The following is a 17,779-nucleotide window of genomic DNA, read 5'->3' as shown; positions in this document are numbered from 1 at the left end:
GTGTGTATTATCTTCATTAAAACTGGTCAAACTCCTATGGTGAGTGCTGTGGAGTGTGTAAGCCTGATGATTCACAGACCTGCACCCCTGGGGCTAATAATACACTACATGTTAATTTTAAAAATTTAATTAAAACATTCTTAAAAACTGGTCAGACTCTATATTTAAACATGTACATTTTATTATATGTAAGTCGTACTTCATTACGGTAGATTTTTTAAAAGTCAAAGTAGTCAGCAAAGGGTGACCATTGTGTTTGAATGTGATCATCTTGTAATTCTGAATGAAAGATGACCTCCTTCCTTTTAAATATGAAATATCCATGCCACTCCAAAGAAGTACATTAAGCTCTGTTGTAATGTATTCCTTCTGCTCAGGATTAAGTACTGGCATGTTAATGATGACTCTTAGCCAGAGTAAGATAGGCATTTCTTTGATAGACATTCTCCTTTACATGCCTGCTTTTCCCCTGTAATTTCAACTGGGGAGAAATAAAGCAGCAAACTTATCCATTACATCTTTAGAGGATTCTTATGACTTTTAAAGCACAATTTGGAACTGAAGCTACTGTTTTATAATATTCTTTCTCAGGATTGGCTGAAAGCAAAGTAACAATAATTTTTGCAGGAAAAGTAAGATAAAATCTGTCTTGAACAACCACAAAATCACCCTTAATGTCACTTTATAAATCAGTTATAAATAGCACCAAAAGTAATAGGACTGCACATGTGAAATTGAAAGACAGTGTATGCACTATTTTTGTAGAAGGGAATTACATAGTGTTTGCATTAACACTTAAAGCTAGGCTGTGGCCATCGTTCTTTTCTATCTAGAGTCACTAGCCTACAAAGCCGGAAAATCTACCAAAGTCATGTGGAAATTTTAAAGATAACAGTTCAGTAAGATGGATAGAAATGGGAAATGACACAACATTGATAAAATATATCTCAAATATATGTATAGATAACTGAAAGAAAAAGACTGAGCATGTATGGTAGATGCAAAAAAATTATCATAAAGAATGTCTTGGCTGTGAGGCAGAGGCAAAGCAAGTGAGGCTAAAGAGAGAGAAATTGAGAAAAGTTTTAATTTTGCCTCGGGAGTTCCAGACTTCTTCAAAATTAACTAAAATTTTAGAAATGTATATGAAAATGTTGGGAACACCAGAAAATATATTTTCAGTTGATAGGTCTAGAAGTAATTTTCTAAACTATAAGATTGACTTTTTTTTTTATAAAGGAGCAGAAGTGCTTCATTATCTCTTAATCCTCCCCATAAGGGGTTGCGGAAATCTGCAATAAATCCTTCATGAATAAATGGCAAAATGACAATCAGAGCTCAGTGTTTTGACTGCAATCGTCATAGTTAACCACTAGGGGGCTGTAATTCCATTGGCAGCAGTTCTGCGACCACAAATGTTTTATTCCCTGCAAGGATACTTCTACAATTACGTGGGAGCTACAATATTAAGTATCAAGCAGGTAGAACTCATTACTATGTACTGAAATGATTTCATGCTTTCCTGCATTTCTATGTTTAATTTTTATTGTTCAGACTAATAACTTGGCCACCAGCTTCTTCAGCAAGCATGGAATCTCATCATTGCTCAAAGATTGTTACTAATTTTGTACCTCTACTTCTTGGAATATACTAGATAGAACCACTTTTATATATATTTTCATGAAGAAATTATTTGGCTTACTACAGATCCCCTAACATTTGATGAAAATAGAAATTTAATGTGATCATGTGTTCTCACATAATTATTTCATAAATCTTTGTATTATTTAGAGCTGTAAGAGAGACAAGAAAATGTCAGTACAAATTTATAATATTAAATGTATTTTCTGACATTTAGATGAATATAACAGCTTTTACCCATGCTGTTTTTTACTAATTTGAAGACAGAACTTTCTTTACTTTTATTTATTTACTTTTTATTTGCTCTTTCATTAAGGAATGAAAAATACGGAGCACCTGGGTGGCTCAGTGGGTTAAAGCCTCTGCCTTCAGCTCGGGTCATGGTCTCAGGGTCCTGGGATCGAGCCCCACGTCGGGTTCTCCGCTCAGCAGGGAGCCGCTTCCTCCTCTCTCTCTCTGCCTACCTCTCTGCCTACTTGTGATCTCTGTCAAATAAATAAATAAAATCTTAAAAAAAAAAAAAGGAATGAAAAATACAACAATTTGCAACTATAATCTGTTGTCTTTTGAATGATTAAAAGGATAGTGACATTAAATTATTTAACTTGTGGCTTTAATATTTATTGCATAAGTATTTTATACTATGCTTCAGATATGTTAATTTATATTGATAAATTTATAAGCTAAAATATTTTAATGTCTTCAAATAATATAATTAACATTTCTTATGTATTTCTTATAACTCTAATGGTCTTTACATTATTTGATTTTATTTACTTGAACCAATGGAAGAATTAGTTTTGCAGGGGAGGCAAAATTTTTCCTCTACCCTGTTGGATTCTGTTCCTGAGAACTGCAAATTAAACTGACAAGCAAGAGATTAACAGGAGAAAAAGTTTTATTTCATATACATATGAGGCCAACAAAAAAAGCAGCTGGCTTGTTGAATGGTAAAGTTAAAGACTTATATACCTAACTTAGTAGAGATAAGTGAGGAGTGAGGAACAAATTCTCTGGGAAAAACAAATAGGTTTCTTTAGGAAAGACAAATGGATTTTTAAGAGAACAGACAAGAGATAAATTTGTGATAGTGTTTGTCTATACAGGTACAGGTACAAGTGGTCTTTCCATCTTATACAGAGCCATACAGTTCCATGGAGAGGGCATTTCTGGTAGCCTCACTCCCGAGAAATTGTAGCTTTTAGACAAATAAGGGAAGCTCAGAGGATGATTTTTTCTGCATCTGTTGAATCTCAAAATGTCTTCAACTTATAATAAGCTTTATACCAACGCTGGGGCTCTGAGTGGGTTCCCACAGATTCATATTTTAAGAAAATCTGTGTATTTAAAACTTTTGGTCAGGTTTTATGTGTTCTAGGGAACTTCTTACGTTGGAAAAACATGTTAAGTATTAACATTGTTACAGCAAATTTCTTTGTCTTACAAAAACGTAGCTGGCTAATATTTGTATGAATCTTGTTTTCAAATCTCAAAATAAATACTGTCTATTGATACTTTTTAAATAATTGATACTGAAATGGTGATTTTTCAAACTTGTCCTTCCAGCTTCTAGTATCATTTTCATACCTATGGGTAAATTACCATTTCACTAATTCTGGTCTGTAATGATTTTATGTGAAATAATGTTTTAACTTAATATTTAAATTATGATTTTGCTGGTTCATTTATAATACTTAACTGATGTTTAATTTTCTCTTTAAGCTGTTGTACTAATGTTCTGGTTTTTTTACAATAATTTTATGTAAATGAAATTGTCTTCTGGTGCTTATAGATATCAGCCTCATTATTTTTCAGTTACACTTTATACATGAATAATGTAGTTATTCTAATTAGTACTTTACTTATAGAGTTCTCATTGCATTTTTCTAAATGTTTGTTTTCAGAGATATCATCCAATATCCATGAGCATCTATAGGCCAACCGTCACCATCCTTCAAAAATAATTGTAAGTATACCCATAAACATGCAACGTGACTCTCGTTTTGCAGCAATAGTCAACCATTATAGTTAGGGGAGTCTAATTATTTTGGTAATGTAGACCTATTTCTGAACTAGTACAAAATTTCCATTAACGACTTATGATGTCTGAAAAAGAAAATTACTTAATTGGTACACAAAATGGGTTGGCCCAATGATGGGTATTAAGGAGGGCACATATTGCATGGAGCCCTGGGTGTCACACACAATGAATCATGAAACACTAAATTGAAAACTAATGATATACTGTATGCTAACATAACATAATAAAAAAAAATGTCAATGCAACCTAAAAAAAAACTCAGCCTATTTTATTACCAAATAATGTGTTAAGCAGACACATTTGCCGAAGTGTTTAATCACCACCCTGACTTTATACTAAATAAATATCAAATAAGATGGCATAAATAAGAACAGTTAGACTAATGAAGACAAAATATGAATGCATTTGAAATTTTCTCTTTCAGAAACAAACTTATATCTGAGATTAAGCTATAGAAAATCTAGCTATTATTTTCTTATCACAAATTTTTGAAAGTGAAGTCCATAAAAATATTCTTGATGGATGGACCAGGAGTAGGGGGGGAGACTGAGAGCTTTGTTTCTCAAAAGGGGGTATCAAGTTGTAAATGTCAAAAAACACTGACCTAGAGAATGGACCACTCTGCATATTATAGGTTTCCTAAGCATGTTATTATAAGTTAAGCAGAGTAGGTCAAAATTAGATCCCTTATTTGAAGCTCCAGACTGCACAGGGAATTCTCGAATAAATTTCTGATTATTCCTGAAGTCATAAACATGCATTCAACTCCACAAACTGTTTTCAGAATGATGGTGTTGGGGGAAGAATTGATAATGATCATAGAGATTAACTTGCTTATACAATCATATTTTAACAGACTTTTTTAGAATAAAATTAATATATACTCATTAATACAAATACTTATACTAATATTAATATTAGTAATAATTCATACTAATATTAATAACGCATACTAATATTAATACAATATTAATACAAATACTCATATTCATATTAATACAAATACTCAATAATACAAAATGAAGTCGAAGTCTATCCAAATTGGAGACAGGTTAAGGATGGAATAGGGTTGGGAATGTCTGCTGAACATATTATTACTGATCAAAAAATAAAAGAAGAAAACAGGGATTGTATGCCCAGACAGTGGCATCAAAATGGCTGAATTAAAATGTACCATAGTCAGAATGGTCAACATCAAAGTGTCCTGTTTTGTAATTTGATGACTCACCATTTAAGATGGTGACAAAGGTTATGCTTCCTTTGTTTAATATATATTAAAAAAATTATTGATGTTATAGGCAGATTTCCATAAAGGAAATATGAAATTCAAAAAGTGTAAAATGTAAAATCTTCAAGAGCCCCAGCAGCTGTTCTAAGAGTGCACAGGAAGTCACTCATTATACTTTTGTGAAGATCCAAGTTTTCCCACAGGTGTTTTCACTGTGTTGGTGAAATAGGTTAACGTGGACATGCAGGTAAGTTTACATTCTCAAGCTTCATATGGCGCTCACTCACACAAAGGCCACAAGGTAGTAATGGCCTTACAAGGTAATAAAGACCAAGGTCAGCCTTAGAAGAATGTGACATAAGCCAATTGCATCTTTAGTATCTCCCTTTCAGCATTGCTCTATCCTTCCCGTATTGTCTCCATAATGAGTGCTCCCTTTTCTTCCCCAAGGCCCCTACACCCTTGGTACACAGGCCTGTTGACATCTTATTCTTATCCAGCTGTTAATTGGAAAAGATTTGATACAAAAATTCATCCAAGGGTAGCAATATCTAACAAGTACTACCCTGTCCAGAGAGAAGGCCATTTTGACATTGAAAAATGTGACTCCAACAATTGAATTCCTTGATTGGTCAAAAGGGAATACATGCCCCACATCTCATTACGCAGGTCTGTATGCTTGTTGCCTACTTCACTTCTCCAAAAGGCTGACCTCATCAGGGCACGTTGGTGACATAAAAATGGTTGTGCAACATACTTAATTATACTTAATATAAAGTTAGAATCTGGTTATTTATCATAAATAGTTTTGATTATGTTACTAAATATGTTTATTCTCATTGTACATAAAAGAGTATTAAGAGTTTTAGTATATATACAACCACAATCTCATATTCTTTGAGTTTTTGAAATGTGGGTCCCTGGTGATTTCTGTGACTATTTTAAGCTAAATAAGATTCAATCGATGTTTAAAAATAAAAGTCAGTTGACCTGATTTATCTCTAGCTATCATTCAAACTTAGTAACACCTTCCTAAAGTCCTACTTAATGCTACCTATGCTACTGTGATATGTAATATATATCACATATATATGTAATATGTATCACCATTAAGGTAATAATTCACATAATGTATTCAATGTCTCCCGTGAAAAATGATCAGTTGGACAACTGTGCTCCTCCTGAGCTGGATAAGGTTAGTAATATTAGTAAGTATTAAAGGTAAATATTATCTTTTTTTCTGTAAAACTATATCAGCATTTAAAGTTTCTTCACAGAAAGGGCTCATGTAAATGAAGAGATATTGTATGTATGTTGGTCCTACAACGTCATGACAGGATTATACTTGTCACTTTTTTGACACTTTTATTAACAATTTGAGGACTTTATCTTTTAAACTTTTAATTATGTGAATTTGTTTTGCTATAAATAAATGCAAGTTTGCTTAACAGAATTTTTTTTAATGTGCATTCTCTGATATATAACTATTACTATAAAGTTCTTTAGGTTACCAAATTACTTTAATGAAAACATAGACTGTAACAAAAATCAAATATTATCTACGTGATAAACAATGCCATTATTTCACTTTGCAGTAGCTTTTGTTTTATTCACAGATATTTTATTTCTTGGATTTGATAAAATAATTAAATATATTCTATTGCTCTTCAACACTTCATCTGCTTAAAGTATATAATACCTAATCAAAACTCATAAAAGGGGTATAGAATTGAGTATTAAAATGTTGTGTTCCCTGCTTTTTATATCACCTATAGGAACCAACATGGTGTTTTGCATATAATATGTATTTAATGATGTATTCAATAATTAGCTCAATAATAACTATTGAGCTAGTAATGATAAAATTACAGTGCCTTGGGAAAATAGGCATATTTCAGTAAATGAATATGTGTGTGTGTGTGTGTGTGTGTGTACATATTTAAAGCATAGGAAAACCAAAGCCTTTATAAGATAATTCCACATTCTTCACAATTTTCACTTGTATTACTATTCTAAAAATTAAGATATGGGGTGTGTATGTGGGTGTGTGTGCATGCGCACGCGCGCATGTGTGTGTGTTTAAGAATATTACTCAGCCATCAAAAAGAAAAACCTCTTGCCATTTGCAATGACATGGATGGGACTGGAAAGTATTATGCTAAGCAAAATAAATTAGTCAGAGAAAGACAAATACCATATGATTTCATTCAAATGTGGAATTTAAGAAAGAAAATAGATGAACATAGGGGAAGGGAAGAAAAAATAAAATAATATGAAAACAGAGAGGGAGGCAAACCATGAGACTCTTTCTTTTAATTATTTACTTATTTGAAAGAGAGAGCCAGTTAGCACAAGTGGGGGAAGGGGCAGAAGGAGAGGGAGAAGCAGACTCCCTGATGAGTGGCAAGCCTGATGTGGGGCTGGATCCCAGGACCCTGGAATCATGACCTGAACTGAAGGCAAATGCTTGATTGACTGAGCCACCCAGGGACCCCCCCCCCCACCCCATAGGAGCCTCTTAACTCTAGGAAACAAACTGTGGGTTGCTGGAGGGGAAGTGGGGGGGGAGGGGTAACTGGCTCATGGACATTAAGGAGGGCACTTGGTGTAATGAGCATAGGGGTGTTATATGCAACAGTAATGTGCAACTGATGTTATGTGCAACAGTCTACCCCTGAAATTAATTATACACTATATGTTAACTAAATGGAATTTAAATAACAAATGTTTAAAAATATATTCCAAAAATTTAAGTAGTCCTTTGTAATAATCCATTAAACTTAAAAACATGGCATTAACAAAATACTTAAAAAAATAATTATTGATTTTAATAATCCAATTGAGTCAATTAATAATTTGAAAACTGTATACCATACATATTTTTCACTCTGACTAGCCTAAATGAAAATCCAACAAGGCTGACAACACAGGTTAGAATGTCCACATTCTAAAATATTTCAACTTTTCAAAATAAGTGAAATTCCTTTTATTTTGGAAAGTTAACTAGCCAAGCAGTTTCAAAGTAGAGTTACATGTCCATTCATACTATATAATAGTAGTAAAATAACTTTTTCTTTGTGTGTTTTCTGTTTTTGAACACATGCCTTTCAAAAATATGCTTGCACTTTTAAATTAATACATTTCGAAAACACTCATATCTCCTGAAATATAAAATATGGGAGTAACTTTAGTAACCACAAGTAAATTAATACATGTTGTATTAGAGGCTATCATTATCAAGGATTTTATGACATAAACAGTGTTGATTTTTTATTTCACACTTCTAAAATATTTATTAGTCTTACCTTTAGTGCATATGGCCATCGTTTTAGAAATGGCACATATCTTTCCAATAAAATGCAGATATTTTAATGATGCAAAATTTTTACATGTTTTGTGAAATGAATATTTGCATATTTGCATTATGTTTCTATCACGTTTTACTCTTATTTGAAAATTCTTTTTCCCTCCACCAAAATTAAACATATGACCAAGACAAGTAATACATGGTATATGTGAGCTCGCTAACGATTGCTTTCTGAAATATTCTCTCTTTGTACACCTAGCTACTGTTGTTCATTTAACTTTCTCAAAACTAAGTATCTTTACTTGTATCTTTGGAGATACTAGTAAAGCTAATATTAAACTAAGAAAAAGATAACAAAATACGAAAATCAGAACATGTATTTGTGGTATGTTTTCTAAAAATACATATCAGTTAAAATCTCTATATAAGTAATTGCCATCCCATGGAGTATTCTCATTGAATTCATAGGGTTTTGATTATATGAGAATGTTCTCAGTGTGTGGCAAGCTTCTTAGCATCACTGGCAATGACTCTGTCATTTAGATGGTTGGATTAGGCAAGAAACTGTCAGTCATTCTTGAACATCTTCCTATCTGTTATGTCCCATCACTAATTTCATCACTAACTCCTGTGTACTTTATCTGAATATCTTCACTCCATAGCATCCTTAAACCAGTTTAGCTTTCTATCACCTCTTTTCTGAGTACTGGAACACCCTTCTAAATAATTGTCCCAATTATCCATTTGCACTCCCAAATCTCATTGTCCCAATTCTTACTGCTCTTAGAATAAATACCAAAATCTTTTTTATAGTTTATATGAGAACCTAATCTGACCCCTGTCTACCTCTTCTGTACCGTATTTTGCCATGTCGCCTCACTCCCTCATGAATGCTTCAGCTACAACTGTCTAGTTTCAGTTCCTTGAACACATCATGTTCTCATTTCTGTTGTGAATACTTCCTTGCATTTCCCAACTTTCCTAACACTCACATCACCAGTTAATTCCTATTAAGCCTTTAAAGCACAGCCTAGAAGATATTTCTTCTATTTCACTGGTGAAAAAAATTAGGGGCCTCAGTTACTTAGACCTTAACAGTGGGCTGCCAATGTGAGCTATCAGCTAACTGTGATGGCAGTAAAAGTATCACCATGACTTTAAATGTGACATTGCCTACATAAGAAATTGACATGTAAATGCCTAATAGCCCTTTTGAATTGCTGAGCAGTCCAACAGCGGTTTTGAATAGGTGCCTCTTGCCCTGTATCATTCACCAAAAGTTTCATAGTCACATCTTAAGACATCAGATAACCAAATCATATCACTGCTATGCATTATTAATTAAGCAAATTCGAATTTGTGACAAATGAATTCTGCATAACCTATAAAGAATTAAGAATTATTGTGGGCACCTGGGTGGCTCAGTTGGTTGAGCAACTGTCTTTGGCTCAGGTCATGATCCTGGAGTCCCAGGATCGAGTCCTGCATCGAGCTCCCTGATCAGTGGGGAGTCTGCTTCTCCCTCTGACCCTCTCCCATCTCATGCGCTCTCTCTCACTCTCTCTCTGAAGCCAATAAATAAAATCTTTTAAAAAAATTTTTAAAAGAATTATTGCTAATGGGACTTATATTTCACAATAAAAATGGAATATATATTGAATATAGCATAAATATATCATTGAATATATGAATATAATTGAAATGTGATATTACTAAATGAACACATATATAAGTGATATGATCCTAAGTTTATATTTCCTCCTGGCTACCTAAGTTTTCTTATTTCTGCTTTAATTTCATGTTAATTTTATTTTTATTCCTCTAAATTGCACTTTGCTATTTCACAGTGACCCAAATTTGTCTTAAATTATAGATATCTGCCATAACTTGTACATTTTAATATCCTAGTCATGTTTCCATTTTTTCATCTGTTAAAATATTCACTAACAATTTTAAGACAGCACAAGGAGTGCCAGAGGAATGATTCTCAAACCTAATTGTGGATGGAATCATCTGGGGATCCTATTAAGCTGCAGATTCTAATTCAGTAGGTCTGGAAAGGAGCCAGACAGTATATGTTTCTCTTTTTTTTAATGAAAGATTTTATTTATTTATTTGACAGAGAGAGAGAGATCACAGGCAGAGAGGCAGGCAGAGAGAGGGGGAAGCAGGCTCCCTGCTGAGCAGAGAGCCTCATGCGGGGCTGCATCCCAGGACCCTTTGATCATGACCTGAGCTGAAGGCAGAGGCTTTAACCCACTGAGCCACCCAGGCACCCCTAGACAGTATGTGTTTCTAACAAACTCCCAGATGACAATGTTGTTGGTTCGTGAATTATACTTGGGATTGCAAGGTAATAGAGCAGGGGTCAACAAACTTCCATAAATGGCCAAATAGCAAATATTTTTGATACTATGTTCCATATAGTCTCTTGCAACTGCTCAGCTTTGTTGTACCATGTAGTTGGCCATAGGCAACCTATAAATGAATGGATGTGGCTAGGTTCTAATAAAATTTTATGAACACTGAAATTCAAATTTCATAGTTTTCACATAGTATGATATATAATTCATCTTTTAATTTTTTTACAACCATATAAAACATAAATGTCATTCTTAGCTCATGGACCATACAAAAACAGTTTATAGTTTGCTGACCACCCCACCAAAATATGAAGTGCCAGTAGATGAGTCTGCCAGAGGCTGGAAGTGTGTGGTGGGATAAGTTCTATCGGGAAGATCCCAGTTGAGCTACGACTTGAACGCACAAGGCTTTTCTAAAGAGAGAGTGGGAAGTAGTGAAAGAGAAATAGGCAAGCAATAGCATTATTGTTCTCTAAACCGAGAACATAAGAGTGTGGCAGGAGAACAATAAGTCCTTCTGGACTGAGAAGGCTCAAGGTAAATGAGAATTCCTTATATGCATATATAGATGGTTTCAGATTTTGGGGTGCCTGGGTGGCACAGTCAGTTAAGCATCCTGCATATATAGATGGTTTCAGATTTTGGGGTGCCTGGGTGGCACAGTCAGTTAAGCATCCAACTCTTGATTTCAGCTCAGTTCATCATCCCAGGGTCCTGGGATCAAGTCCTGTGTCAGGCTCCACGTTCAGTTCAGAGTCTGCTCAAGACTCTCTCCCTCTTCCTCTCTGCCTGCCCGTCACCACCTCCAAAATAAATAAACAAATCTTAAAAACAAAATAAATGCTTTCAGATTTTAATGAGTTGTGCTGTCAAGTGAGCATGCAGAATGAGAAGTGGAGGATGCTATTAAGTTCCACATTTGGAATTCTAAGAGAGGACTGGTCTGCTGAGAGGGAGAAAGAGAATAGAAATGATTGAGGAAAGCAGGAAAAAGTATATTTGAAAGGTCAGGACTCTCTGCAAGTGACAGCAAATTGTTCTCATATGAAAGTTTTATGGAATCATTTATATAAATAATCAAGGTTTGCAAATTCATTGAGGAAAGGGGAAATGAATATCACAAAGCCAGGCAGGGCAGGGCAGTCAAACCATTTGTCCATTATTACAAAACATACCACAGACTAAAAAGGGAAGCTAAGAACTGAGGATTAAAGACGAAAAAGATGGTCCCTATAAATGCCTCATCATCTGACTGACACTGGTGATGAGCCAGAGAGTAGGCATACATGCTGAGAGGTGAAATGAGCATGTGTCTGCTATTTGTCTGGAAGTGACAGTGGAGTGAGATGATGGGATATTACAAAGCATCAGAGTTGAGAATTATGAACGATGGAATATTAAATACACAATTAACTCAGTCCCAATACTTTCTAGAAAACTCTTCCTGTAACTCTCTTTCTATTTCTCATCTTATCCCTCCAAAAGGACTTTGTCCAGTTGTTTCAGAGTCGTGTTTCACTGGAATGCTGGAAGTCAGTTAAGATTTGCTGGGAACTTACAGGGGACTTGAGGAATTTTCTCATAACAATCTAATAAATGGAGAAATTTTACCACCATCTATTTACTTAGATTTTCTCTAAAATAAGAAATACATCTACCAGTAGCTGTGACTCAGTCATGACCCGGGGGTAAAAAAAAAAAAAAATGGAAGGCAGAGCAGAGGGAGACTTTTTACTTTTCCACACTAGAGGGAAAGCTAAAATTTTGGTCAGAAGATTTTAGGTGACTTTTAAATACTGACTAACCATGACAGGAAAGGCAATTTATTAACGGAAGTTAGGAAGAATAGCAAATGTACACATAGGAAATTTTAAATTTTTTTAGAGAGGGAGGGAAGAAGAAGGAGAGGGAGAGAGAGAGAATCTTAAGCAGGCTCCATGCCCAGCGCAGAGCCTGACCTGGGGCTCAATCTCACAACCCTGAGATCATGACCTGAGCGGAAATCAACAGTCAGATGCTTAACCAACTGAGACACCCTGGTGCCTCAAAATTTTTATTTTTTTCTTAATATTCAAAGGACCTGTGATCAGGTTTCCCATCAAATAAGGAGAGGTGTTATATTTAGTTATATTATAAACTATCATTTATTGAACATCTACTCAATGCCACACGATGTGCTGAAAATTATACACATTATTCCATTTAATTTTCACATTTGAATAAAAGTGGTTATTATTACACATACTTCACATATGAGTCCTAGAGGGCTTAAGTGAGTTATCCAAGGTTCCCTGAATCCCTTGGACTTGCTTAAGAAAAACTGTTATTGTGTAAATATGGTGATATGAAGTATAAAGCGCATACCAAATGCTAAGCAGAAATTACCTGCTGTTTTCTTGCTATTATTGTCAGTAGTATTATTGCTACTTACTTAATGTCTCTAAGCCTTTTGCACCTCAGCCATAACATGAGTCAGTATAATACAAGTATGTCAAAGGGATTACATGAAACAACTCACTTAAAGTTTCTAGCATATAAAAGCCACTTAATAAATGTCAAAACCCCATACATTTTCTCTTGAAGGATGCTTTTTATTTTTAAATAAGGCCAAATAAGAAGGTAAATACTCATTCTTCTAATTATTTAGCAGCATTCCCCTGGGTAATGAAGTTGACAGTTTCTCTTCAGAAAACAATGTTTGACAAATATATGATTTTAGTTTAAGTGCCCAGAATCAGGAGGTTGGGTTTAGGGCTGAAATACTCAGCACATACTACCAAGTTTCTGAGGGTTTTTTCTGCCCCATCTGCTACTTCCTATAGTTTAAATCACTAAGGACTTAAACAGATATTTCTTAGGTATTTGTGTATGTCCCAAAAGAGTATTAGTTATAGTCCTATTAAAATAGTATAATTCATTCATTTGTGCCCCAATTCAAAGGTTGTCTTTTCATAGTTGAAGACATGTTTATTGATAACATGAAAGTGCTTGATATTTGTGTTCAATAAATGTTGGATGCAAGAGTGAATGACTTATTTCCATTATTATTTATCATTTTTTTATCTTTAGATTTTTGCAGAGGAAGCCTCCTTTAAATAGTCTATATACTGATCTCTGCAAATTCATTTTAACAAAACACATCATGTTCCCCTGGATATAAAAATGCAAATGAATTAGTCTTTATTACACTATATTTGTTTAAATTTTATTTACAATTGATTTTGGTGCTTGATGTGCTAACATTTAAATGCAGCACACCTTCCTTACATTCTTTGCTCCTTGGCGCTTTCCCTCTTTTGATATGCATTGTGATGAGTTTTGGCCCTCCTCCTGCCTTTAAAGCATAAACCAAATTTTCAGTTTACAAACAGATCTTGATGTTTTTGGCTGACAGTAACCTCTGATTCTAAAAGGGAAAAAGATGACCAAATAACTCTAGTATCCTAAAGAAAACTGCTATTTCAGTGTCTTCTCTAAATTGTTAAAGAAAAGCTAAGCTAGAAAGTTAATTTCTAGAAAGTGATTCTATGGGGGAAAAAAATGTTTACTTGAGAACTTATCATCGAAAAGATATCTCAGGGAAAGAAAGAGATAAGACCAAGGAGGGCAAACAAATGAAGGGTAAAGATTCTGATTAGTTTGGGTCGTGATGGAGTATAAGAAGTAGCCTGTGATCTCAACACTGAAGACAGTTGAATTCAGAATGTAGAGAGGTCACGAAGAAGGGCACTTTGAGAATGTGTATTGAGGGGGAGGGGCTTCACAAAAAGCCTGGAAAGCAATGAGCATTGAATGAGGCGGAGCCGATGGGGCCTGTGACCTCATTGGGTTATACGCGGTAAAGGGCTAAGGTGAGATCAACATGGAGAAGACAATAAGAGGAAAATGCTGATTAAGGGGTTTTGATAATATTTATAGCTGCTCTTCCAAAGAGAAATACCTGTTAATACTCAAATACATGGGCTGGATCTCTCATCTTTGTCTCAGTTGAGATGCTTTGGTATCATGCTTTCCAGTTATTACACCTGTAACAAGCATCCCCTACCACCAGGTGACTACAGAGGCATGTCATGCTTAGGTAGTTCTCCAGTGCTTGGGACTCTGATATGATAAAATTTGTCTAAGTCACAATATTAAAAATCTGATCATCTATTTAATGACCCATCTTCTATCAAGACAACCTTTTAGAAAAAGTTGAATTAAACTCATCACTTCTTAATATTCATAAGCTTAGGGAATTGATTTCTATGTTAGATTCCCAAGGGAGGCACCAAAGCAAATGAAATAGAAGGAGTAAGTATGATTTGTTTCAAGTTTCTATGTACCCTACATTATAATCTATGACTTGCTCCCAGATAACTTTCTTTAGTGTTATCGCTATCCAACATTGACTTCTGTCATTTAAAAATATTTGTTTATTTCCCCCAATTGACTGATTAAGCTTCCCTATGGCAGAGTTATAGCTGTGAGATATAACAGATAGTCACTGAATTAGAGGAAGACTAAAGGATGGTGAGGCTCTCTAAAGCCTTCAGGGGAAGGTCAGTGGCAATTTGGATAGTAAGAGTTGGCAGAACACAGCTCCAGCAGCTCTGCCTTCATTATGCTTTATGATATCATGCCCTAGAGAACATAAAGTTCTCAGTTTATTTTTTAGGAAAATTACATAAATCCAAGATCATTATGTTTGACTCTTCATATTAATAGGTAGTGCATTAAGTTTGCATTAGAATGAAAAATAATGTAACCTAGTTTTTAAAAAGCAAAACACTACAATTAACATATCAAAATACCCCTGTCACAGAAAAAGGATATTGTTTATTACTCTAAATTATTCAGAAGTCTTCACGCAATTTGTTGTAAACATTTGACTAATAGAACAGTCTAGAACCTGTAGCTGATAGTGATACAGTGAACTGCATCCTTTCTCCCTCTCTTTGTGTCTTTGGAGATTATAATGAAGAATGAGTGGACTAAGGTTTCTGGATAATATCACTTTGAATATTACATTAATTCACCAAAATAATTATGGAGAACTAATATGGGATCAGTACTATGCCAGGAATTTGGGGAGTTGCAGATAACTATTGGCCAAGATCTCTGGCCTCTCAGCTTGCTCATCATCTGCTTGGTGAGATGAGATTAATTACCATAAAACCAAAAAGAAAAAAGAGTGTTACAAAGATCAACAAGGATTATACAGGTACAAAGAGGGGAGAAATAAATGAACCCTGCATTTCAGAGGGAAAGCCTTCAGGAGGTGATCTTATAAATTGGGCTGAACTGTATACAGAGCTGTCATCGTTATGTCTTCCATCTCATTATTTGTCTTTTCAGACCCTATCTAGGCATCCACATAAGTCCCATTGACATTCTAGGCACTCCACAAATACTTGCTGGCTGATCAACTAATTTTTTTCTTACTTCATTTTCTGTTTTTTAAAAAATTGAAGTATAATTAACATACAGCATTACACTAGTTTTAGGTGTATAACATAATGATTCAGCAATTCTGTATGTTACTCAGTGCTCACCACAAATGTAGTCACCATTAATTTTTTTGAGAAGGATATAGTAAAAGCAAGCAAAAGAGAGACACTTTGGTTTTCTGTCAAATATATAGTTATCTTGAGAAAAGTCTATAATGACCATGGATTAAATACCTTATCATTAGATCATAGTGTCAATCTGAAAGTAAAACTTATAGATCTGCTTCTTCAGGAGTGCTTACCCTCAGCATTGAAAAATAAAGATAAATATTTGAACTCCTGTTGGATTCTGAAAACTATTTCAGTCCACTGGCCTGCATCAATTCATCATGACTTATCACATCAAGATTTTATAAGGCCAGTAGTTAACTTTTCAGCAGAAATGTTTCCCTAATGCTTGGTATATCTAAAAATTGATAAGATACTTAAATAGTGTGAGTTTGCCCTCTCTTTAGTAGCAGTATTTAAATGGTATCTATCTTGTGCCTATGAAGGTCTTCTGGTGTTTATGTCTTTATATTAAAGAACTTTTGTTAGACATGCTCCTCTCAAATTTCAGTCATCCATGAAACCAAAAGGCATTGAATGATATGGTTGCAATGCATGTTAGGCAAGTACATAATCTTAATGGGACATGGTTAAGCGTAATTAGAATAGTGGCACATCACTGAGGATAGGGATAGAATGACAGTCATTAATAAAGTAAAAATCTTGACTAAATTTCTTATAGGTGACTTGATTCTACTACCACATTACATTTTGATGAGTATGCAAATTGAAAGTGATATTATAATTTAGGATTAAGGCTGTTGCAATCATAATTACACATAAAACAATCATTCTGAGAAACAATTGCTTTTCAAAACTGTGGAATACTGAACATGTGTTTTTCTGAATGATGAATTAAATGGACCACAACTTCATAAATGGATGGTCTCCCACAGGCAATGTAAACTATTAAAACCCATAATTAATAACCAGTTTGTCACATGGTATTTTTCCTTTTTGTGTATTCATGTCTACCAAGTAGTCTGTCTGCACATTCAAGAGCGTGTCTATATTTTAACTGATTAACCAACACTTTAGAAATAGGTTTCCTTCACTGGAAAAGCAGAAACAAGGGCTAACTCATGTTTTCCCCTCAATTTGCCATTATTCCAAAATTTTAGGCAAGAAAATATGTTCTTTTATACATCACAGATAAGCCTATATATGCACTTTAAATTTTGGAGTGCACTTTTCTCCTACTCTTAAATAGAGTACTATTCTTTTGAATTGTTTTTTTCCTCCTCATTTTTTTTAAAACCTTTAGCCAAGAAGGGTCTAGAATATCACCTGTAGTTTTCATTATGCTGAGAAAGTTCTGATATTTGATTTCATTCTGTTTCAAGTATCTAGGAAAAGTGTTAAACCGCAACTTTAGTATGGAACTTCCTCATCTAGGGAGGTCAGGCAAGAAAGAAATGGAATATTTTATTCATTGTGTCAGTAAAAATTTAAAAAGTTTCAAAGAACCAAGCATTCGAAAGAATGTGAATCACCTAGATCTTCTATGCAATACGGGTGGAAGTATACATTTGTACAACTACTTGGGAAAAGAAGCTGGCATTGTCTTCTAAAGCTGAATATTCACAGTGCATGTAAGATGTGTTTTTTTATTTTAATTGATTATTAATTAATTATATCAATGTAGCCATGTCTGGTGAGATG

The 17,779-nt window shown here is 34.3% G+C and overlaps 1 protein-coding gene across 1 annotated transcript in view; it reads left to right on the top strand.

Moving 5' to 3' along the window:
• Positions 1-17,779, top strand: part of LOC111160970 (5-hydroxytryptamine receptor 2C) — a 301,641-nt gene that overhangs the window by 20,358 nt on the left and 263,504 nt on the right. The window contains exon 2 of the mRNA XM_022524383.1: positions 3,546-3,607. The gene's annotated coding sequence lies outside the window, so the exon portion shown is untranslated. The remainder of the gene's footprint in view (positions 1-3,545; positions 3,608-17,779) is intronic.

Source organism: Enhydra lutris, unplaced genomic scaffold (genome assembly GCF_002288905.1).
Source record: "Enhydra lutris kenyoni isolate GAN:26980312 unplaced genomic scaffold, ASM228890v2 scaffoldscaffold80, whole genome shotgun sequence".
Taxonomy (NCBI): Eukaryota; Metazoa; Chordata; class Mammalia; order Carnivora; family Mustelidae; genus Enhydra; species Enhydra lutris.
Note: the sequence above shows the minus strand (reverse complement) of the source record. Positions and strands in the feature narration are given on the sequence as shown.